This window comes from Rhodnius prolixus, unplaced genomic scaffold (genome assembly GCF_049639745.1).
Source record: "Rhodnius prolixus isolate KJV_2025 unplaced genomic scaffold, Rpr scaffold_1, whole genome shotgun sequence".
In the NCBI taxonomy this organism is placed as follows: domain Eukaryota; kingdom Metazoa; phylum Arthropoda; class Insecta; order Hemiptera; family Reduviidae; genus Rhodnius; species Rhodnius prolixus.
Window position 1 is genome coordinate 55,942,125 of NW_027411581.1, and position 22,566 is coordinate 55,964,690.

Genomic DNA, 22,566 nt, shown 5'->3' on the forward strand with positions numbered 1-22,566 from the left:
TGATGAAAATCTGTATTTATTTATGGCAGTGATCTTTCAAATAAATTCCAAAACTTTATCATATATTGCAGTGTAGGAACCTAGTTTTCACTCGTGCATTAAAATTTGGTACAGTAAAACAAACACTTCTTGCTAGTACGTCGTACAGGTGGGTTGGGCCACTATTGCAATATCCGATTTCAGTTGATTTGAGAAAATATGTGGGATAGGCTTATATTATTATAATGCTAAAAATCCGGTAATATTTGTCTTTAGAAGAAGGGTAGCCACACATTTTGAGTTTACTTCACAAATAAAGAAGTTAATAACTCAAATAACCCAAATAATAAGCTAATAACCCAAATTCGCTCAGCAAGTAAAAAAAACCAGCTCGCCTATTTCTAACAGGAATAATGAATTCTCCGAACTTAAACCTTGTGAACTCTGTAAATCTGGCGAAGTTGATAATTTACAGCACTTACGGATTACTTGCCCTGATCTTACCTCATTCAGACACAAATACATTGCTACATATGTATCTCACTCAAAATACAATGGAATCTTTGTTTAAAATTAAGAAAATCCTAAATTGAATATTGATAAACTAAAATTTTTGATTATTATTATTTTGATTTCTACTAAAATGAACTTGATTATTTTGGTAATTGCACTAATTTTCAGTTAATAAGCTTTCTCAGTTTTTTGTAAAAAAGTGTTCTTTTTTTATTTTTTTGGTTATAGGTTATAACTTCTGTTTTTTGTATATTTTATTTTCTCTGGAAGCTCAAGACCATCCTTCCAGCCACCTATTTCCTCATTTTGAAATCTTACTTGACTGACAGACATTTTAGAGTGAAGGTAGGAACTATTCTTTCTCCATTCAGCCATGCTGACGCTGGAGTTCCGGCAAGGCAGCATACTAGGCCCCATTCTGTACACAATCTACTCCTCAGACATACTTACTCATCCTCAAACTACTCTTCTCACCTATGCTGACGATACTGCCATCTTATCTACTGACAAAGACCCAATAATAGCTCATAGAAACCTTCTTAGAAAATTGGTTCAAAAAATGGGCTATCAAACTGAACGAAACTAAATCTCAAAATATTACCTTCACTCTTCGACGCATCACTCTTCCTCCTGTCTTTTACAATCTTATTCCTTTACCAGCTGTCAACGTAGTCCGCTACCTTGGGCTTTACCTTGACAGAAGACTCACATGGAGCCCTCATACTCAGACTTAAGAGAACAGAACTCAACAGACGCGTCCGATAACTGAAAAGACTACTCGACAACAGATCAAAACTCACTCTGGACAACAAAAGACTTATATATGTAAGTATACTAAAGCCAGTCTGGGCTTATGGCATCGAACTGTGGGGTTCAACCAAACGCTCAAATCTACAAAGAATCCAGTCCTTGCAATCTAAAATACTTCGCTCTATAGTAAACGCTCCTTTCTACGTCGCCAATCAAACCATTCACACAGACTTGAACATTCCTTTCGTCACACAAGTTGCAAAAACACGTTACAGAAATTTCCATCTTAACATTCAAACACATCACAATCCACTGGTACCAACATCTATCTTCAAGAACGTTTCCAGACAACACTTCTAGGGCAGTCTTAAAAGACAGGTGGCCTCGCGATCTCCTCTCTGATGAAGAGAGTCAGTAGAAAGTAAAATGTTTTTGGAGTGTTACCGCTGGGTAACTTCTCCACTCTGTTATTCTGTTATTTATTGTTATCATTGTTGCTTTTAACGCAAAATGCGTTGATTGTAACTAAATAAATGATAAAAAAAATATATATATATATATATATATTTATTTAGCTAATTCAAGTTCTTTTAACTTGAAAAGGCCCAAACATGGAAGAGACATTAGGGAAATTCTAGGAGGAAATAATGCTTTTTAGAAAAAATTAAATAATCTACTCGCATAACAGTAAAAATTAAAATTTCATAATTTCTATAAAAACTGAGATTTACAAATAAAGAGTTCCGCATCACAATTTTTTGTTCGCCATAAATTTATTATTATACACGTAGATTTATTTATTAAAATAAATATTGTAAAAAAAAAAAATCTTTAATGTAAATAAGACATTGATTTTACACAATGCAAGTATTTTTTTTTACATCTGTCCAAACAGTGAAATAAAATACAATATCTTATCCACATAACACTATCACATTATAAACTCTTACATCCTCATGCAGTCTGATAAGCAACACTGGTAAGAAATATAATGGTTGATAATAAAGTGAAAAGCCTCCTTAAAACTGTCTTGATAACCTACCTTATCAGACGTACCATCAGAATTGGCTATAAAAATAGGAATTATTTTAATAAAATATTTTCCACTTTCTCTTATTGGCTGATTAGGGGAAATACTGAATTTTACAAAATTAGGATTTTTTAATGGAAATACATGATTTGGATTCCTTGGAATTATAAAAAAAAAAAACAAGACAGACAATTATTGGGGTAGTAAATCGCTGGGGTTACCGCCGTTTCAAAACAGACGATTGGGATTGTCGGGAAAAGTCACAAGATGATAGATAGCTGGTCGCTCATAGGAGTTGGCTAGGATGTGCGCAAAGCTGAAAACTTCTAGTAACTGGCGGCGATTAGGTCGGGAATAAAAGGTACTTTAAAAATATTCGTTTAAATTGGAAAATGTTCTACCAATAAATTTCCACATCACGTTGAACGGGGTCTAATCCTTTCGCCACGGCATTTAAAAATATAATAAAAAAAAAACTGCAATTATTCTCGCGCATTTTAAGTTCGTTGAGAGCGGGTTAGGGAAAAAATTACGAAAAAAACGTGATACTTTTTGAAACATATTACGAGGTGTGGCTATTAAATAACGAGACTATTGCTATAAAACATTTCATTTTAAATTTATACATATTTAGTTATTATCACCTTCAATATTCACCCCTCCCCTATCCTTACAACGCTCCATGCGAATTTACCATTGTTCGAAACCGTGCTGGAAGTCTTTTTCTGTGAGCACCTGCATGACGCGTGCAGCTTTTTCTTTCACAGCTTCAACGGACTGAAATCGTTTTTTCTTTTAATGCAGATTTGACTTTGGGGAACAGATAAAAGTCACGTGGGGCCAGGTCAGGCAAATAAGGTGGTTGGCCTAAAACTGGGATGTTGTACTTGGCTAGAAACGTCTTCACAGACAATGCAGTGTGAGCCAGAACCCGTGACTTGTTCTTCTTCCACAAATCGGGTCGTTTTTTCCTTACTCTTTCACGGAGTTGAGCAAGCACCTCACGGTAGTAATGTTGATTAATTATAATCGATATTTTCATCCGTATTGGGCGTGGAAGGGCGACCCGGGTGGTCATCATCTCCGACGTCTTCTCGGCCATCATGGAAACGGTTGAACCGCTCAAAAACTCGCGCACGTGATTCATCCCCATAAACTTCTTTTAATAAAAGATAAGTTTCAATAGCGGTTTTACCCAATTTCATGTGAAATTTCACGACAATTCGTTGCTCTACTACATGTGTAGTATCATGTTTTCTTCGGCAAAACGAAACTAACACCACTTACACAAACGACGGTTCCGGCCAGACAGATTTCTCTACAAACACGAGAGACGCTGCAATCGAAAGAGAAGGCTTTACGCTGCACAGCTGTCGGTCGTTAAGATTTGGCGCATGCATAGTTCTTCTATAGCAGCATCAGTCTCGTTATTTAATAGCCACACCTCGTATTTACTGTCGAAAACATAGGGGACATACATGTCCCACTAGGGTTTTTTAGTAGGGCATTAATATCCTAGTAGTTAGCAATATAAAAAATATCACGAATATTTTTAAGATCAGAATCAGGTTATTAGGCGTCAGGTTATTTTCAATGTAGTAACCTTCCAACACTAAGGGAAGATTAAAAACTACTGAAATAAACATTTTAAAAACAAGAATAGGACATATTATTCCCACAAGAATTTTTTTAATTCTTAGCGGGACAAAAACAACCCAATAGGAACGAAAGGGTTAAATATCAGTTCCCAGTGTTTTTAGGCACATGTACACAAAATGCTAAAAAACTATTTTTTTAATCCGCAGAACTTGGCACTTCCGGTGCAAATCCTACTCGACAATTTGAGAAGATCCTGCGTCACTTCCTCTAACTCTAATTACGTGTTAGTGGAAGTCAAACCAATCTATGATTACCGAGAATATTAAACACTTATGGTTCTTTGTGCCTTTTTTCCAAAGCTATTAGGCCTCTACTAGGTCTAAAACTGAATTTAACAGTTTCCATCTTTTTTTTTTGTGTGAGTGTGCGTTTGATGAGTTTATCTCACCTGGGACAATTAACCAAGTTTACTCTTTCATTTTGTATCAAGATTATGACCGGCTCTTTATGGTGCCATTCATTACGAGCACAAAGGATAAAGCTTTTACAACTTTTAACTGGTGCTTTATACACGTAGTTTTTATTTTTATTTTTTGGTATTTAAGGCACGACAACAACTAAAGTTGTTGGCACCCGGAGCTTTTTTCCAGTGTCCAGCCCGACTCCGGACAGTGTTCTCTCGTTACAGACACAACGGCATATTGAGCTGTAAGAAGCTCCTAGGAAGAGAAAATCTAAGTGCCAGCAACAGGATTCGAACCTATGATCTCCGTGTTGGAAGCCAGACAAAGCCTTATTAGTTTTACTTTTCTTCTACTGGTTGTAAAAAGGAAGTATTCCTCTGTAGAATTTTGAATTAACTCGAACCGTAAACACACCTTTTTCTTGAGTTTCCTGATTACGAAGAAGCTTTTATCGCAGGAAGTTCCGTCGGACGCTACTGACTTTTCCGACCTAACTTTCCCACCTTATGATTATCATTACTTTTTCCCCCCTTTTTCTGAGGAGCAACTCAAAGTTCAAAAGGGTATTTGTTATTAAAAATTAATTAAAATGTCATTACGAGATATAGTTTTTTTTATTCTTCTTAAAAACCCACTGTAAAAAAGGAATCTTCAAAATTAAGTCTTAAAAAAATTAAGGAAAGCAACAAGGAAAGGTAAAGAAAAAAAAAGGATCTGGTAGAAGCCTGAAGAGAGAAACGTGACCAACTCAAGGATAAACTACAAACACGTATTTATATATCCATAAAGGAAACTGTAGGGTTAAAAACGACCAGAAAAAAAAGATTGGGAATAAAACCATAATCTGAGTCATTATTAATTTTTCTAGCAGAATACAACCAAAACAAAAACGCGAAATCTAGCGTTTTTTTTGGGCGTATACTGTTTGAACTCCAAAATGCCGAGTTTAGATAGAAGTTTTCATTGCAATTCATAGAATTCGAGTTTTCTCTAATTCCCCCTCTCCATATACACATTTTTGGTTTTTATTGGCAATAAAAAATTAAAATGGATATTGTAAAGATATTTAACTAGACTGATGAGTAACACTTGATGAACTGAGTTAGAATAGACGAGTTAAAAGATATCTAGGGCGCTGTATAACTAACTCGTATCACCTATTCAGCACAAGCAATAGATTAAAAAAAAGAAACGATAAGAAACGCAACATCAATCAAGATGGCCACTCCCATAATTGATCAAAAAGAACTAGTTTCATACAGACGCACATAAGTACATAATTATATATAATTTAATTAGTCGACTTTTACAACTTATTTTAATGTTGAATTGTCAGTTAAAAAAACAAAATCTGGTACTAAATAATTTAAATTGTTTTTAAATTGCAGTAGAAAATTTGAATTATTTTTGAATATTAGGACTTCATAACTTAACACCAAAATTACCCGCGGAAATATTTGAAATAAAGATAGTTGATCTACATCAATGAAACGAGTAACGAGAAACATTCTCAAGAAAATCTTAAAAAAAAATCCTCCCTTCAGTAAAGGGCTTCTCTTTTCTTGAGGGCTTTTACTTGCTGTAAAGATCTATCAAGGTATTCTGAAACTGAATAAAAGGTATCAGCTCACTTTTAATTATCCTGAAGTTGTGTGAAGTTAAAATTTGAGATGATCCGAAAATTTTTTGAAATTTACACGGTAGCCGAGCGGGTTAAGAGGCGAGACCTGCAAAGCTATTGTGCATTGTGGTACTGGGTTCGATTCCCCGGTCTTAGGCCTTGGATTTTATTTAATAGTTAATAAAAGAAATTTACAGTAAAGTATGTTTGCTAGTCGCCTCAGTCCACCGACACCTAATTTGATAGTTGGACGTTAAGCCCCGCCAGAAAAAATAGCCAATTACTTTACTTTTTTGAAATTTAAGGAAAACAAAGAAAGTGCACCGCCTCCTAGACGGTAGATTTTCAATTTTCTATCTCTTCTAACTGCGCTTGGTTGAGGTGGGGAGCAATTGGGAAGTAGGTGGAAACTAGGCCAGATGATTTTGCGGCTGATATAACAGTGGATTGTGTGTTTGGTACTGTGGTCAACTATTTGACTGTTCAATTGAACTCTACTAATTGACCCAAGTGGTCGGAGAAATAATTATTAATCTTTTTTTTTTTAAATTGGTAAAAATTCTAGTGAAACTTTGATTGATTTTATTTTCTGTTTGCGAGAAGCCATATTATGATCGTATAACGTTTTCGGCAAGTGGTTCTACGAACAAAACATCTCTGCAAGTTCAAAATTGATATTACGCTTTGTTTTCACCATATAACTTAACTTAGTGAACAGAAATTCTTTATTCGGAAAAGCTATTTTACTAGAAGCTTTTCTTTTTCATTTAATTTAAATAAAAAAATTGAAAATGAAAAGATTTTCTTCAAACTTGCGTCTTTACCAATTAGTGGAAATTTTTATTTGCAACATTTTGTAGAAATATTCAATTAAGGGGCACTTCGGGCATTGATACTTCACTACAAAGTGCCATTCCAATGTAAAGAATGATATTATGCAAATTTTAATGTTAAGAGAGATTAAACAAAAATTAGAGTAATGATTCTGTATTCGAGCGGGCTTACATCTAATCACCAAATTAGGTGACGCGGACGGGAGCGACTAGAGAAGCTATTTTATTATTTTTATTTTTAAAGGCGCGTCAACATCTAAAGCCATTGGAGCCCGTAGCTTTTTTCAATGCATTGCCGGCCTTTATACAGTGTTCTCTAGTTATAGGTGTCCATTATCGGATACTGAGCTGCAAGAAACTGTTAGGGAGAGAAAATCTAAGGGTCAACAGCTGGGTTCGACACCAGGTAATTGAAATCCAGTATACTAACCACTGAGGCTAATCCTAACACTAATTTCTAATGTTAATCTTAAAAAATAAAATGTGAGAATAATATGAGTTATTTTGCTCTCTTTTTTTCAGCCTAACTTTTTACCCATATGTGTACAATTATGCAAAAAAAACAACCTCCTATACATAAAACCAAACTATGGGGGATGAAGAACCAAATAATTGGGCTAGATGTACCTCAGCCCTGACGCAGGTAGAGGAGGAACGCCGATGTGATCAAAGGAGAGGTAGGTAAGGTGGGATTCTTGTTTCCGATTAACCTGTACGGAACATAATGGTTGGCCACCTGTACACTCATTGTGTGTACTTTGTAAGTACTAAGTACATTAGGGGAACTACGCCCTTTATGTATATAACGAAATTAGGCATTTACAAATAAATTAATAGATTTTTTTTAATAATACAATATATATATATAAAATGCTGGCTCTTAGATTTTCTCTTCCTAGGAGCATCTTGCCTACAAGACTCTTATTAGGCCCGTTTTGGTGTACGCCTCGGAAACATGGACCATCTCAAAGGCGGACGAAAACCGTCTGCCGGTGTTCGAAAGAAAGCTGCTCCGTTAGATTTATGCCCCAATAAGTGAAGGCACGTCCTGGCGTCGTAGGCACAACAGGGTGTTGTATGCACTATTAGAAGAGCTCCCGATATAGTAAATTAGATCAAGTTGAGCAGATTGAGATGGGCTGGCCATATAGCGAGAATGGATGCTGACGAAGTTTCCCTGCAAACGTCTACGCGAGACACCAGACAGGAAATGAAGAATTGGAAGGCCCAGGGTTACGATGGCTGGACGGTGTAGCTCAAGATGCTAAGAGCATCCTTCGATTATGTAACTAGATGGCGGTGGCTAAAAATAGGGACGACTGGTCAAGTCATATTGAGAAGGCCAAGATCCACATCACTGAATTGTAACGCCATGAAAGAAGAAGAAAGAGCTTCTTGCAGCTCACTGTCCGGTGATGGAAACGAGAGAGTGTTGTCCAGAGGCGGGTAGTGCACTGGAAAAAGCTCCAGGCGCCAATAACCTTTGATCTTACCGCGCCATAAATTAAAAAATAAAAAAAATACTGGCGTGACACTCACACGAACGCCCCCTCTTACATTACCTTCCAACACCGAATATTTGAACCATATTCGGTTCAATATTGACCAATATTGACATTATATTGTTTGTGGAGTATTATTCATCTCTTTTGGTGACTGATCCATTAATCCATAGAGTAGAAAGATTATTGTCTACAAACTCTGAAGTGCATTTTTGTAATAGTTATGCACTAACCTCATTCATGAAAATCGGTACACACGTTTAGGCGCCCACGTTGTTTATTATAGAAAAAAAAATCAGAACAATTTTCTTTAAATGCCCATTTTAGCGCACGTTTTTCTCGAAATCTATGTGGGTTGCGTTGTTGCAAAAAAAAAAAAAAAAATATGCAAATTTTAACATTTTTAATAAATTAAAAATAAATAAATAATCGTCAAAGTTTGAGTTTTTCCAACACTACGCTTTTCCGGACAGTTTCAATTAAAGAGGATTAAATGTGAACCCTAAACTAGCGAATTTAAAAGAAAATTTCTCAACCGTTAAAAGTAAATATGTTTCAAAATTCGAACTTTAAATAAAATGATACAAAATCAGGAAAATTGTATTAAGACGGAATCTTTAGAGATTGGATCAGATTGTTAATTTTACTTCCTCTTATAAGTGGTATGCTGTTATCAAGTCAAATATTAAATTTGGGATTTCACTGGAAAAATATATTTATATATTATATATTGGATTTTCCCGAAATGGGAAAGTCGTGTGAGTGTGCCACACTAGATTTTCATTTATTTATCAATGCTTCTATTGGTGGAATGCAGTGATTAAACCCTTAACTCGCTCCCATGAGAAAGTGTACAAAGAAATTGTTTAATATAAGTTCAAATTACTCTAATAAAAAACAGATTGAGCTGTAAAAATAAAATAAAAAAATGTAGAATACAGAAAAAGGAAAATATTATAGCAAAAAGTGTTACGAAGAGAAAGAAGGAGTTAAAAAAAAGATGAGGTATAGAGAGAGAGAGAGAGAGAGAGAGAATGAAATTGTGAGGTGGGATTCAATTTTAAATATTCCCGGGAGAAACTGGCACAGGGAACCGTCATGAAGTGCCACAGTAGAAGAAAACTAGGCAGAGGATGTAGAATGAGAGAACTGGAGGAGCGAAGAAAGAGGGGACAGTGAACGGCAACAAAAAACACGAGGACTAAAGAGAGGGACGGAGAAAGATGGCAGAGAAGTTGAAGGAAGAAGGGCCAACTGAGAGAGGGTACTAACACAACGGGTAGAACAGGGACAAAAAACCTTCTCTGGAAACTCAGGAGTAACCAGCACACACACACACACACACACAAGAGAGAGAGTAGCACCGACATCATCAGCCGAGGGTATTTTTTTGTTCAAGTTGTTGAAGAAGAAGAAGAAGTAGTAGAAGGAAGAAGAAGAGAGAAGTAGGTACGTATATAGCGGGGACCCGGGTGGGAATGGCGGGCAGCGCGGGGGAACGGTTGGTAATATTGAGGCGGGCAACTACCACAGTGAACGCGCGGGACTACACAGGCCAACCATTTCTATCGAGCAAAAAATAGCGAATCAACCAGCAGAGTTTTTTGGTTTAGTTTTTTGTGCTAAAGTTGGCAACACTGACTCTTCTTGATATTTTATATAAACGCGGTTAAGCTTTCAAATTTTGTAAAATCGAATAGGAAGGATTGATTTTTTTATCGATTTTCAGTTTTTATTTGACAAAATTAAGTATATTGTATAGTTGTCTAATGGAATGGAACAATATGCTACTGTTATATTCAAAGCCTCTCTCAGCCTCTAGCATTTATTTGAGGTGATTCAAGAAATTTGCAGATAAAGTGCAGTTATCGTTGATGAGTATGAGTGAATAAGGGTGACAAGGCGATGAGTTTAACATAGAGTAAATCCAAATCGTTGCACATAACAACCACCAAAGTGTGCTTCAAGATTTCAGTAAGTATTGTTTATGTATACAGAGGTTAGGATATCAGTAAGGATGTCTAAAGATCGCTGAAGAAAAGAGTTTGGCTCATTTCTGCTAGGATTTAATAAAAAACGAGAATCTGAAACGGGCTAATTCGCTGTCAGGTAAAGTTAAGAGTGAATTTTAAACAAGTTTTCATGATTTAATTGGGCTGGAATATCCGCAAAGACGCCAATAACCGTTTGAAAAAAATGACTTGACTACTACTGTGGGGATTTAGGCTAAGTCAATAGCTAAAAGACTTCAATTTTAAGCAGAGATATTTGGTGGTAAGTGACAGTGTGTTGGGTTATTTCACAGGGACGCTGAAATCTCTTCAGGAAATAGCTAAGGAAACTTTCAACGATTTCGCCTAGGGGTCCTAAAATTGGATAATTCAGGTGAATAAGTGTCGCGTGTTTACATACGAGCTGGACTATCAATAGAACCACCACGTTCCCAGTTCCCTGAAGAAATGGTGTGACCCACTTCTTCATACTGAGAATGAAAGCAGAAATGTTTTCCAGTGTTGGACATGCCGGAGCAAATGAATTGTTAGGACGGAGACGCTAAGATCCCTGAAAACAAAGCTAGTCCACATCCGCGGAGATTCCAAAATACAAACAGTAAACTCAAAGTCTAAAGCTGGACAAATTATAGAATAACAAAAACATCACAAAGTCGTAATTGATTAAACATGGCCAGTACAGCCTTTAGCAAGGCTTATGTTACAGAAATTCACGGGGATAAGTGATAATATTGGTTGGATCTTGCTGCACAACCGGAGAAAAACGAACTATTTTTGTGCTAGCCACATTTTTTTTGGTTAATCGACAAAGTTTCCCCTATCTTTCAAGATGTCTCTCGTTAAAACATGGAAAACGAGTTTTTGGAACAAAATATTTAGGGAGACTGACTTAACGCTACCTGGAAACATTCAAAAGTTAGGTGAAATTCAGTCGCTTGACTAAAAAGATTTGAGTTTATTTACCAGTTAAATCGAATCACATAGTTATTTCACTGAATAAAGATTCTAGATTCAGGGTCCATTATTTTATAAAATCATTTTAAAAAAAATTGTTTAATGCTTTCACTTGCTTTAAAAAAATAAAACACTTATTTTAATCCACCATTAATCGAGAAGGCACACACATAAAGGAAGGTTATACTGTGGTTGTTTTTAACTAAGGAAATATAAAGATGACTAACCTGGTATGTTATATTATAAAAGTGATGATATCACCAAAATGTAAGTCAATTGCTGACAACACCAATAAAAACTATAGTAATGTTGATGTATAGTCATTGATGAAGTGTTTGTATTGAGGAAATTTAAAGAAATTCTTTCAATAAAAAACTATAACAACCGGAAATGATTATGAAAGAAGAACTTTTCCTGTCTGAGGCGGGAAACTATGCCTGGCTTAAAAAACAAACAAACTATTCAAAGAAGCATTTATAAACTAACTCCTTTAGAATTCACACGAAAAGCGCACATAACTTAATGGTGACTGTTTGTCGTTTAAGATACGCACAACGTAAGCCTGCATGGAGCGACTGTCTGCCGGTATACCCCCACCAAGGAGTCCTAGCCTAGAGTCTGTTGGAACTTCTCCCACCACTTTTTTTTGTAAGCGCGCGCAGTTTTTTTTTTTTGGCTTGCGCGCTCTCCCGTTCAAAGCCTCAATCATTCTTTCTCTTTCTACAGACGCACACTGGCGCAGGATGTAACATGCACATAAGGAGGTCCACAGTGTATGGAAATGCTGGAAGGCGGGGAGGACTTGGCCCCACCAACCCCACTACTGCCATCTCCACCATTACAGAGAATGGTGAGTTGCCGCCGCACTAGCTGGGCCAGACAGGCGGGAAGGGCATCACAGCCAGACCGTGAGGATCGATATCCTTGTCTGTGTGACTACACTACCACACACCCCGCGCTCTCAATCACTCGCGCTTTTTACCGCTCCCCCCCCCCCCAGAGCAAACCCCTCCAAAAAAAAACATTCTTCTTGCTCTTAATCACATTCGGTAAAGCAAGTCCTAAAAATGTATTCCATCCAAATTTTCTCGCTGCCTTTTCAAAATAACCAAATCCAATAGAGACTGAGACAAACGTCTACATTTCAAAATTCCCGCGCGTTACTCCAGCGCATACATGTACTTCCCACGCTTTCAACGTACCAGTGGTACCAAACTATGTGTGGATGGACTAGAACACAGACGCAGGACAACGTGCGTGACCAGTCTCAACCTAGTGCACTACAAGTTAGGGCTCTCCCTCAGGAACACCTTTTTCAACAATTTTTAATTGAATATCCTCTCTCTCTCATATCGTTTTGTGCTTTGCCAAGTAGTAATCTTGCTTTTTCTCAAACATATGTGCACTTGATATAGTAAAGTAATTGCCTATTTTTTCAGACGGGCTTTACGTCCAACTACCAATTAGGTGTCGTGGACGGAGGCGACTAGCAAACATACTTTACTGTAAATTTCTTTTATTAATTATTAAATAAAATCCAAGGCCTAAGACCGGGAATCAAATCCAGTACCACAATACATATTAGCTTCGCAGGTCTCGACTCTAACCGCTCGTCTACCGTGGCCCCTTGCACTTGAAATAATTAATTTGACAAAAGAGTAAAGTCGTACCTGTCAGTAATGTAGCTCTATTGAATTACAAATAGATGGGCGCCACGGTAGCCGAGCGGTTAGAGTCGAGACCTGCGAAGCTAATATGTATTGTGGTACTAGGTTAGACTCCCGGTCTTAGGCCTTGGACTTTATTTAATGGTTAATAAAAGAAATTACAGTAAAGTATGTTTGCTAGTCGCCTCCGTCCACGACACCTAATCGGTAGTTGGACGTTAAGCCCCGTCTGAAAAAATAGGCGATTACTTTACTTAATTACTGGATTACAAATAGAATGAGGATGTAAAATTTGTAAACCTATGGGGGTTCGCCAGAAAGCCTTCACCAGGCAACTCAAAATGTCTATTGAGGCGCTCCCATTAGTTGAACACCTCCCAAGCCCCCTCCTTTAATTGACTTGATCATTCTGATGTCCCTTTAAAAGACTGATGAGGACAAAGTTGAAGGATATCCTTTTCTTCTGCGAAGCCGAACTTTGGAGTCATACTAGTCCTTCACTCTACCCAACAGGTGCTAGACCTTCTTACAAACATAACCAACACAGGCTGAAAAGTTGCCAGATCTATGCCGATACCTGTGTTGCCTCAGTCTGTTCTGGTCCATCAAACAATCATTCAAATGGCCGAGAACGTCCTTGTAGGTATTGAGGACGAGTAATTAGAGATAAACTTTTTCGCTTGTCTATAGTCTTTATTTTTCTTCTTATACTTCTTCAATGGCTACCCGAACGAGGCATGTCACAACGCTATAAAAACGTTTTGTTTTCAAGAAAGCTCATCAGAGGACCCTCCCGGACAAAGCAATCTGCCATCTTTTTCTGTTCCTAGATCCCGAACGATCGGGGGACATCTATTGTAGCAATACAATATACCTATCATCAAGCTAGCCGCACAACTCGTGCCACAAGAACAAAAGTAACGATATTCCTTACTAACAAGACTAATTGAAACACATTGGCCAACAAAGTACGGTTTCACAATAATATGCTTAAAATTTTGGATCTATGAAAATAACATGAGGTGAAATAAGTGTTCTAATATCTGCTGTCCCCAATTACTGCAGTTCACTGCATCATGCTACAATCCTGCAACTTTTATACAGTAATTCTACAATGCATAATGTACACAAAATTCCTTTTAACAATATTTAATATCAATCTGGCTGTAATTAAAAAAAAAACATATCTTTCGCTTTTATTCGGTGAATCTAATCCATTAATCCATCTACTCCCAACTAAATCCTATTTCACGTCTGGAGGCAGCACTCGTCCTCAGTGAAGGAGATCAGTAATTAAAAATAATTTTAAAAAACTCTTCTGTCAGGACTCGTAGATGTTATTGAAAGTAGTGGAACTTTACTAGTCGAATAAATCAATCGACTTGACTTTACCATCGCTAATGCAACTTAAATTTCAATTTATAATTAAATAATTGACTAGTTATTTGGCTTTAGAGGGAAGCGTAACAGATCAGCCATAAAATACAGTTTCATGGAGAAAAGTTTGAAATAACAGTATACCACCGACAAAAGGGCAATAAGTATGCAGACATTTTGAGAACAAACTAAACAAAAAAGGGAAATCTATTTTAGGAAGTGCCACTACAAATTAACACATTTTGACCCAATGAGAGACCTCAATCAAAATATTTGAGCTTCTTGCGTCTTTAAGGCATTTTGTTAGTTTGCATGAGATATATTTAAAAAACCTCTTTGTCGTTGTACACTCTGAGGGCTTAAAAACTTGTATTTCCGTTTAAACATCACAATAAATCTGAACGATCGTAATAGTGGAGTTAAAAAGCCTTTTGTATTGTACTATTTCACAGGATATACATTATTAATTAATAAAATGTTAACAGGTGTTCCTTAATGATAAATAGCTGCCCAATAAAATTAATTAACTTTAAATTTATAATTCATATTACTCTTAACTGAATAAATAAAAGGAAAAAAATAAAATAAAAGGAGTCTGCGTAAGTAATATCTTGTTCTGTATATCTAAACTATGGTTAATATATACATAGAAATGTACAGAGGAACACGTTAGAAGAGTGAGATGAGGGACACGCAAGGCTGAAGGCGTCCTCCTCTACAAACTGCCGCTATGCCGTAGTACGAACTGCCTTCTACTGCACTACTTCCTTTTTTAAGATTTCTTTTATTTTTATTTATTACACCTCATTCTAGACCCGGCCTCTTGCAGCCTCTGACTTCTTCTTATTTCACCGAGACCCCTTTTTTATTTTATTTTTTATTTTACTTTTTATATTTTGGACACTGACCCACCACAATAACAGTAATGCTAATTCTTGTTTTTTATTTTATTCTTTTCTTTCAGACAACTTTCAATAAGAAGGTAGACAAAGTAGAAAGAAAACTATCTGGAACTTATCTTGAGAAATGCGTAACTATTAAGGATGACATCGTTCGAGTGGGGGAAACTGGGTCACGTGACTTTCCCTTTCAACAATTATTGTAATTCTGGATTCATAAATTTTCTTAGCCTAATGCTCCTGCTGCCCAAAGTGTCTAATGTGATACCTATCGTTCAATCTGTTTAATTTTACTCAGGAGTCTGCTGAGAGGGTCCTGGGCAAAGTACGAGTATAAAGGTATGACTTCTTCTTCTTCCTGGACAAAACCTACACAGGCTGTAAAGCCTTTGGAGCTGCAAGTGTTTTCTAAGACCCTAGTAGCCTATTAATAGATCTACGTTCATCTGAACGGTCGAAAAGCCTTGTCAGAGTTGAGGCGAGTAGTAAAAGTGTAATAATGCCTGTTTGTACAGGCGGGCAGTAATAAAGAACTACCGAATCAGGTTTCGTGGACGGAGACGACTAACAAACATACTTCACTATAAATTCCTCATATTGACCATTAAATAAAATCCAAGGCCTGCCAACACAGGGATTTAAAGCCAATAACCCAAAGCATCTTATTGGGCTTCGCCTCCAACCGCACGGCTACTGCGGCACCTTCGAAGTAATTTTTTTTTTTTTTGGCCTGCCTTACACTCTTTAGGGCTTATTATGCACCCATTCTGAAAAGGTTGCATTAACGTTACATTCTGCAACGACCCAAAAACGGTTCTTGGAAACTTCACTGGGTCCCCATAATCTGCCATATTTCACTGCCTCTACAATACTCGCCAATATTTCCAAGCAGTCACTTAGCTTTGAAAAGAGACTTCATTGAACGACCAGTAAGAAGGATGCCTGACTCCTCGAATATAAAGTTTATTTCGGTTTCATCTAGTCAACAAGAATTTTATCTGAACTTTGATATAACTTTTGCCCAGCACATCATTTTGATTTGAACTTTTCTCAGGCAACAATGGATTTAGATGAGGTTTCGGTAAAATTGTTTCGTCCCGCTTTTCCTTCAACAGTAACAGAGGAAGTGTTTACCAACGCTAAAGTCAAGTATCTCTTCACCACTAATTTGAATTTCAAGAAAAGTTAATTAGTCTAAGATTAAATCAAAATTTTGCATTCAACGGCTACCCATTTTAGCGTATCCGAAAGGAAAATACCAAAAATGAAGAAGTGCCAATAACACACTAAAAGGTTTATTACCTGCCGGCCAATCGGAACACAAAAAATAAAAACCTTTTTGAGAATAGTATGTTTATATTGGGGCCCTTGTAAGGGTTCAGTCTCTATTTCCCCTGAGGCAATCAACATCATATTTCCATGGCAGTGAGATCCACACCAAAAACTGAACATCACATTCACAGTCCCTTGCTGGAGGTAGAAAGACCAGTTGCTTAAAAAAATATTTTCTCTTTCAATAAATTTGTTTTTGTTTTTTGCTACTTCACTGGGAGAGAAATAAGGATTTTAATATTTTATTTTTTCCAAAATCATTTTTCACCGGAAACGTGTATTATCAAGATCCCGTGATTACGGAAGTAAGTTTTTAATGAATCTACCCTATCTTTCTCTTACTCAGGATGTTGCGTGCAAGGAAGGAGATAGAATACGCACATTGCTGGTTTCCTGAATCACTTAGTGATTGTACAATCATATGTCTGTAGTGTAAAGTGCATCGTTATTATACTCGTATGTATAATATTAATGTTATAATAGTACATATATAACTATATATTAAGGTGATTGGCTAACTAATCTTTTCAAGGTAGACCTCTAAATACTCCCACTTCTTTTGACTTCTTAAATACTCCCTCCCTAACCCTGACGCTACAAAAACAAATCTTCAGCAAAATGCGCATGTATTCAATAGACCAAAGTGTTCAATACCTTTTAATGGAAAAATCATTTTCTTTAATGAAGAAAAAGTACTAAGTATTAATTTGAAATGAAACTTATGCGGTTTTCAAAGCGTTTTCCTGAATTAAATATTTACTTAATAACGTATTGCTACTAGAATTTTTTGTAAAAACATTTTTCCATTTTTTAGAATGCACCATTGTTGGTTAAATTAAACAGTTAATTTGTTTCACTATAATCATTAAGACAAATGGAGAAAAGAGCCTTTATAAATTCAAACATGGACAAAGCCTGCTCTGAGATAGTTCAAAAAAGTAATTATTTATACGGTTATTAGTGGTATTAGTGAATGCGCAGTGTAAAAATTGGGTTCCGGTAATTCTACAAATTTCTGTCTCGAAGATAATTCATAAAGGCTTAACGGAAGACAGAAGGTCCCGTACCTTTTCTAATTCAAATTCATAGAGCAAGATAATGCTTTAAAAAGCATTTTAGTCGCTGATTCCAACTTGAAAGATTCCTCCTAAAATTTTCCGAATTCCAAAACCCTACAAGATACCCAAATACTCGTATTAAATGATTTAGTGATTGAAAATTTGCCTAATCCAACAAACTTTCCCCAGACTTTACGCCAGTGGATTATCACTTGCATCTGGATAACATTTTTGCTAGCCGAGACCAGCTACCTATCTTTGCCCTTGAGTTTTGCTTCGTAGAAGCCGATGATATAGATTCTTTTCCATGACCAGCGAACACTTTTCGAAGGTCAGGTAGTGCACTAAAAAAAGATTACGGGCGCAAATGGCCTGAGATTTTAAGCGCCTTAATAAATAAATATAAATTAGAATAATGGGATTATCTCGTAAAAATATTTCTCCTCATCCTGTGCTGATTCATTAAGTTTTTTTTGAACATATGTAAATTGGTATTAATGACCTTCATCCTAAAAGAAATAAGTATTCTTTCCAACCAAAAATATTTGCATCCCATCAAATGGGATTCCCAAAATAAAAAATGAATTAAGCAACTATTCAAAATTATTATGTAGATAGTAAAATATTTTTAATTATTCCATGAAACGTGAAAAATTAATGAACAGAAATATATTCAGATTGACCACTAAATAACCTTGTGTAAAATGTATGTGGCCAAATGATTTGCGTATAAACAGCTGTAATCTGGTGTTAACACTCGTACGACTTTTTCTCGCCGCCTTTTTTTTTTTTTTTATTAATTTAAGGCGCCAAAGGTCATTGGCATTCGGAGCTTACTTCAGGGCGTTGCCAGTCTCTGGACAGTGTTCTCTAGTTAAAGACAACACTGTCCATCAACGAACTGTGACCTATAAGAAGCTCCTAGGAAGGGAACATCGAAAAAGTAACAGCTGGATTCGAACCCTTTATCATTGCGTAAGAATCCTGTATGCTAACCACGCAGCTTATCTAACCTGGGGAGGAGATTTTTCAAACAGGACTACAAAGGGAGTGTGGAATGTCTAACTAGATCGATTGGCTTGAATATGCCTAACTAAAAGTAGCGTACAGTTATTCATGGATTTTAAGAAATATTTCTGTATAAGAAATGCGATAACAGGATCCAACGCAAGAATGGATAACAAGGAAACCGTGATATCATATCTTCCCCCAAAAACCTATTTAAATATTTTGATTCTTTGAAAAAAGTTTAAACCCAAATCATAACCGGAAGCCTGTAGTTCAATAAATTATTTATCAGCTGACGATTTTTTCCATCTATAACCTTTAATAAATGATTTGAATAGAATTACATCACTATTTTAATTTAATTTTAAATTATAAGTTTTTGTTCATTATAAATGTATTAATATTAATAATTTATTCCCGATTTTCTGAAAGAACGATAAAGCTTACTCTTTGGGCTTATCGGCCTCAATAAGCGAGTCTAGGAGCTATAGGGCCTGTTTCCTTAAGACTGACAGAAATCCGAAAAGAAGGGACAAGAACCGTAGTGCAAAAATCCTAAGCTTTTTTACTACAAAAATTAGTTACAGCATCAACGAATAGGACCAACGATAGCATTCACCGAATGGTGTTTCTTTTTCTATCTAGTTCCCAGCAGCGAATGTTCGACCAGTAAGAAAGATGACCAGATACCTGAAAAAGGTGATGATAACCTTTTGGAAGTTTTGGAGAGTATATTGGAGAAGAGGTGGGAACTCAATGAATCTTGTCGACGATGATTTGTGGACAAGCGCCGTCTTGCAGACCACTTTGACCAATTTCTTATTTTTGCTAGCAGTTAGTTTAGTTAACTTACAAACCACTCTTTACATGATGGATACACCCAGTCGATGAGCACTAAAAAACCTAAACATCTTTATTTTGTGGGCCATAAGCTTTAGGAAATATTTGGAGCACACACTTTGATCAGAACAGGAGCTACTATCTTTGCCAAAAGAGTGTGTTTAATTAAAGCGAAGACCAAAGTTTCAAACATCCATAATTGCCGATCGTTCAATACTAAAGGCACTCAATTTACAATTTTTCTTAACTTTTCCAAAGCGTTTTGAACCATCCTTTAGAGAACTTTGGCTAATAACCCATTTAAGATGGGAGAGCTTCGAAAATGATCCTTCAAACATCATCTCTTGTGACCGTAGACAATTATATCTCTAGAGATGTCTATAGAACGTTTTACCTTAGTTATAAACACCAACATTGCTTTCTTGAAATCTCAGAATGGTTAAGATCAAAATTAAAAATAATATGGACCCCCTCTTAAAAAAAAGAAACAGAAAATCAGTTTCAAAATAGTCTACCAACAACACGGTGTTAAGTAACCATTTTACTCTGAAAAAACGTTTTGCAAAGTAAACAAGCGAAAATCTGTAAGTGGTTACCTTTAGCCTAGTAACATACCTTTTAAAAACCAGTTTTAAGGAATTTGCTAAAAATGAACCAACATTTCCAAAAAATATAGAACAGCCATTCGATCAATACGTCTTAATACAATTTAATAACATTGCAAACACGGCTCTACTATTTTCGGATCTTCAATTTTTATCAAAATCTTTAACCAAACAGTGTTCGTGATAATAAACTGGATAACTTTTTTTTAAATTTAAATTTTAAAATTAGGTCGGACGATTTTAATATAATATTTAACTAACCAAGGTTATGATTGATAACCTCCCTAGATAACCTAATGCAATATCAATGTGCAGTGTACCCTTGATTACTTCTGTGTTTTTCAAACTTATTATTATTTTTACTAAAAAATAAATTACAAGTGATTGCAATGACTATCAAAAAAAAGAGTGTAAATAATATGTATACACTTTTTTCTTAAACTTATAACAAGGAAACCGTGATATCATATCTTCCCCCAAAAACCTATTTAAATATTTTGATTCTTTGAAAAAAGTTTAAACCCAAATCATAAACCTAACAAATGTTTTAGGAACGGCTTTATCGAAATCCTTTTGCGATTAAAAAATTTCTGAACAATCGTATTTCCGGTGGACTAATAGTCTAACCTCAATATTGTAGTAAAGTAAAGTCATGCCTATTTTTCAAGAGGACATTACGAAGAACTACCGAATTAGGTGTCTTGGACGGAAGCAAGTAGCAAACATACTTAACCATATAAATTAAATCCAAGGCTTAGACACAGGGGAATAGAACTCCCTAAACCAACAATACATCTTAGCATTGCGGGTCTAGCCTATAACCGCCTAACATACTTTACTATAAATTTCTCATATTAACCATTAAATAAAATCCAAGGCCTAGAGAACGGCAATCGAACCCACTAACCAACAATACATCTTAGCATTGCGGGTCTAGCCTATAACCGCCTAACATACTTTACTATAAATTTCTCATATTAACCATTAAATAAAATCCAAGGCTTAGACACAGGGGAATAGAACTCCCTAAACCAACAATACATCTTAGCATTGCGGGTCTAGCCTATAACCGCTTAACATACTTTACTATAAATTTCTCATATTAACCATTAAATAAAATCCAAGGCCTAGAGAACGGCAATCGAACCCACTAACCAACAATACATCTTAGCATTGCGGGTCTAGCCTATAACCGCCTAACATACTTTACTATAAATTTCTCATATTAACCATTAAATAAAATCCAAGGCCTAGAGAACGGCAATCGAACCCACTAACCAACAATACATCTTAGCATTGCGGGTCTAGCCTATAACCGCCTAACATACTTTACTATAAATTTCTCATATTAACCATTAAATAAAATCCAAGGCCTAGAGAACGGCAATCGAACCCACTAACCAACAATACATCTTAGCATTGCGGGTCTAGCCTATAACCGCCTAACATACTTTACTATAAATTTCTCATATTAACCATTAAATAAAATCCAAGGCTTAGAAACAGGGGAATCGAACTCCCTAAACCAACAATACATCTTAGCATTGCGGGTCTGGCCTATAACCGCTTGGCTACAGTGGCGCATAACGCAAAATGATAGTTTGACATTTCATACTCATAAATAAACAGTATTAGTTTTCTAATACTAAATACCTTCCAAGCAATTCTGTGTAAAAAGAGTTTTCTAAAAAAGAAGTACAAGTAAGAAGTGAGGAAAATAATAAGACCACTATCAAAACAATCCGTATAAACTGAAAGTTCTATCCAGTAAAGTGTTATGCCCGTTGGGTTTATTTTGGTGTCAAAAGGGTTTACTGCCCGGTTACTCTGATAACATGTTATCCACCAAACCCAAATATCAATCAATACCATAAAACAATTTGGGGAATCAAAGAAAGGTAATAATTTGGAACTTTTAGTCCATTAAAAAGGGAAGATCAGAGAATGCATTAAAAAGAAATAGAAATCAAATATCGTAAAATACTTTTTGTAGGATTCAAAATTAAAGAATTAGCCAACACTGAACGTAGTCAAGAAGTAGCACCAATATTAATTTGTAAGTAATAATTAAATGGTAACATGCTATTTTCATGCAAGAATAATAAAAATATAATTGAAATTTAAAATAACTAATTTATAAAGACTTACATTGAAGTATATAAAAGTCCATCAGCATCTCAGTAGATCACCAGTCCAATAGCACTTGACACTTGACACTATTTAAAATAATTCACAACACTATTCGCACTAAAACTGTATATCACGCACTAAGTATAACTTAAACACAATTTATAAAATAGAATTTCACTTTAACACGCACTAATATTCACTTAAAAAATTACGTTAATAAAGAGACACACGAACGATTTAAAGATGGCTGCCGGTAACTGGCCAGGCTGATCAGCTGGTAGAGGAAGGTTATCTAAGCAGTGTGACCAACTTTTTTATTTTATTTACGAATAAAATAAAATTTCTAATTCGCTAATTAAATTTTATTTTTTTAGATTATGAATGAAAAAGTAA

At 35.8% G+C, this 22,566-nt stretch overlaps 1 protein-coding gene across 15 annotated transcripts in view; it reads right to left on the reverse strand.

Moving 5' to 3' along the window:
* The window catches only part of LOC141445979 (uncharacterized), a 121,439-nt gene extending 109,453 nt beyond the window's left edge, over nt 1-11,986 (reverse strand). For 3 of the 15 annotated variants that reach the window (XM_074112288.1, XM_074112277.1, XM_074112276.1), the window contains exon 1: nt 11,485-11,957. The gene's annotated coding sequence lies outside the window, so the exon portion shown is untranslated. Of the gene's footprint in view, nt 1-11,484 lie in introns of all 15 variants that reach the window. The other 12 variants (XM_074112287.1, XM_074112274.1, XM_074112280.1 and 9 more) reach the window with 8 other exon arrangements.
* Between the last annotated feature and the right edge of the window lie 10,580 nt (nt 11,987-22,566).